At 38.2% G+C, this 2678-nt stretch overlaps 1 long non-coding RNA gene across 1 annotated transcript; it reads left to right on the forward strand.

The window, feature by feature from the left end:
* The first annotated feature begins 483 nt into the window (after positions 1–483).
* On the forward strand, positions 484–2357 carry LOC122972775. Its single transcript, XR_006399849.1, has 2 exons — positions 484–701; positions 1602–2357. It is a non-coding gene; the product is annotated as an uncharacterized LOC122972775 (long non-coding RNA).
* The last annotated feature ends 321 nt before the right edge of the window (positions 2358–2678 follow it).

The raw sequence follows: 2678 nt of genomic DNA on the forward strand, positions 1-2678 counted from the left end.
GTCCACAGCACACACTACATCTGTGGAAAACGGCCATTGTGTACTCAGGTTGATGCTATGCACACTGCTGAGAAGAGCATGGCACAGAAACCAAACACATTCGGTTACTTCAAATCTCCACAGTTCTATATTCAGTTATTTGCTTTATTTTTTGACTTTGACATGAGAATACAATAGAGCAAAATGTGACGTGAGGCTGATATTCATCTGTTTTAAAACGTGTCACAATTTTAAACCTGATAAAGACGGTCGTATTGCTGGTTGTAATTCTCTCTGGGTGACCACCAAAGTATTTACAATAAAACAATTAAATATAAAACTAACCAACATGTAAAAAATTAGAAGTAGCAGATTCAAGGAAACTGGCTCTTTACAAAACAGAAAAAAAATCTACATTTTCAAGCTGCAAAATAGCTTAAATCATGTAAAAACATTAATTGACACTTCCCATCGTGATATGACATAGAAAACAACAGACTTTACTCCACAGTTCTAAGTTGCTGTGATGCATAAAGTCTAAAATGACTTCATGCTCCACCCACACAGGTGTTTTCAGTGGTGACTGATTAGACTGTCGGGATGTGTACAGACTGCTTGATTGGCATGTCCCTCCTCTCCTGTTGGACATGTTAAGGCGAGACAACTTACACTTCACTACTATCATTCTTATCTTATTGCTATGTGGAGTTTTGTGACGTCATGTAAGTTTCGTTCCACTAAACTTCAACCTTAGTAGAGATCTAAGATGAACTGAAAACACCTGTGAGGGTGTGCAAGGCCTGCGCTGATGTTGTGTACTAGATGGACGGGCCAACAAAAAGTTGGATTTAAACATGCAAGACTGTTATTTGCCGTTTCCTGCTTTCTCTTAACCATGACCCCCGCTGTTCCAGGTTGTTATTGTTGTAACCATGATGATGATGGTCCCCTCAGCCTTGAAGAAATAGTCATTTTAACCCAAACCATGATTTTTCCATGGATGCTTTGTACCTAAACCTAACCAGACATTAACTTAGCTTTATATTTCGGATTTATTTATATATTTTCTCTTCATATTTTCTCTTTTCATTCAGAAGACTTGTTTTGTCTGCCTAGTAAAGATTGCAGTGGTATTTCACAATACAGACAACATAATTAATCACTAACAGAGTCATGTGATTTTTCTAGTCTATAGTGTCTCTAGAATATCATTTGCCATGGAATGTTCAAAAATGTGGATAGAACATGGGAAACTCAGAGATGATCACATCTCACTGTATGATCAAACAGATTGTGTAATGTAAGGGAAATACTGAATGGTTCATATCAGGACCACTCAAAAACAACCAATATTTATTTACCACACTTCTTATGGCTCTAGAGAGAGGACTGTATGTATTCACCATAATATCTAACAATATCACATACTCCAGCTTTCATTCATATTTATTTAAAAGTAGCCCCAGCTATGGTTTGCTCTGTCTGTTTGTTTGTGCAGCTATAGCATTACCAAGGCACTTCAGCCGGCTCAGCCAGCCTTGCTGTCCTAAATAGGATTATTTCTCAATCCCATTGTGGTTCCAGTCACAGAGTTACCAGTTACATTTGGCTGTGGTTTCCAGTTACAGGTGTATCTATCTATGGCCCAGGAAAAGGTTGTCACTGCCGAGCTGCAACATCAAAACTGCTCCACTCATGTGATGGTGGCTGATGTCGGCTCCACCTTCACTCCTGACTCTCCCTGGAAATGAGAGAAATATTTGACATCCATCAACTGCTTTGAGCCACGATGGGATTCACTCTTTATACATTTCAAACATTCCCTGCACACAGCTGGAAAACCACCATGAGTGTCAAGTATTTTAAAGCACTGGGAAAAATATGATAAAGCCTGAATCCCGATGGCTTAACACAGAGCCACTGCACAATATTTTTGCTTCAACAAGATGTCACCCTTCAGTCTCACTTCTCAATCACTTTGTGTCCCATGTGTTGTCTCACACTGCTTGTATGATGGGGCCCAGCACTGAGTAAACAGACTGTACTGACATACGTGAATCACAAGATAATGAAGAAATCTACAAAGATATGGTCCTGCATACAGAAATGAAACGTGTGTCTATACCTTTTTTTCTAGCAAGGAAAGCAATATCAAACAATAACACGAGCACAATCTAACTCAATTATGTACAATTACAACCTTTGTGAAGCTAAAAATGTCAATTTTTTGTTGATATTCTTTTTTTAAACTGTAATTCTTCTTGTTTTTATTTATTTAATGGTTTATATTGGTGGTTTAAGTGTGCAAATGTGCGTGTAAATTCAGAATATTTCTTTGGTAATCACAGCAATAAAAGGCTGTCTGACTGTAAGAATAACCTGCGATTCCGAACACTGCAGGAACGGAGTGTTTGACATTTTCCCCAAGAAAGAGGATACAACAGCAATATGTTTGAGCCAGGTAAAAATCCTAGATGTATAACACTTAATCACCAGCAGGGAGACATATTACCCTAGTAGCATCACTGTGGAAACTCTCAGGTGTCCTGGTCTCCAAAGGAATCTGTACCATTTGAAAAATGGAGCCTTGAAAGTATTCATTAGTTAGCCAAGCATTGAGATTACCCTGCTAATGCCAGTGTGATTTAAAAGGAAAAAATGTGGGCCAGAAGAAAAAAAAATTCTTACCTTCTCAAAAG

This window comes from Thunnus albacares, chromosome 21 (genome assembly GCF_914725855.1).
Source record: "Thunnus albacares chromosome 21, fThuAlb1.1, whole genome shotgun sequence".
Classification (NCBI taxonomy): Eukaryota; Metazoa; Chordata; class Actinopteri; order Scombriformes; family Scombridae; genus Thunnus; species Thunnus albacares.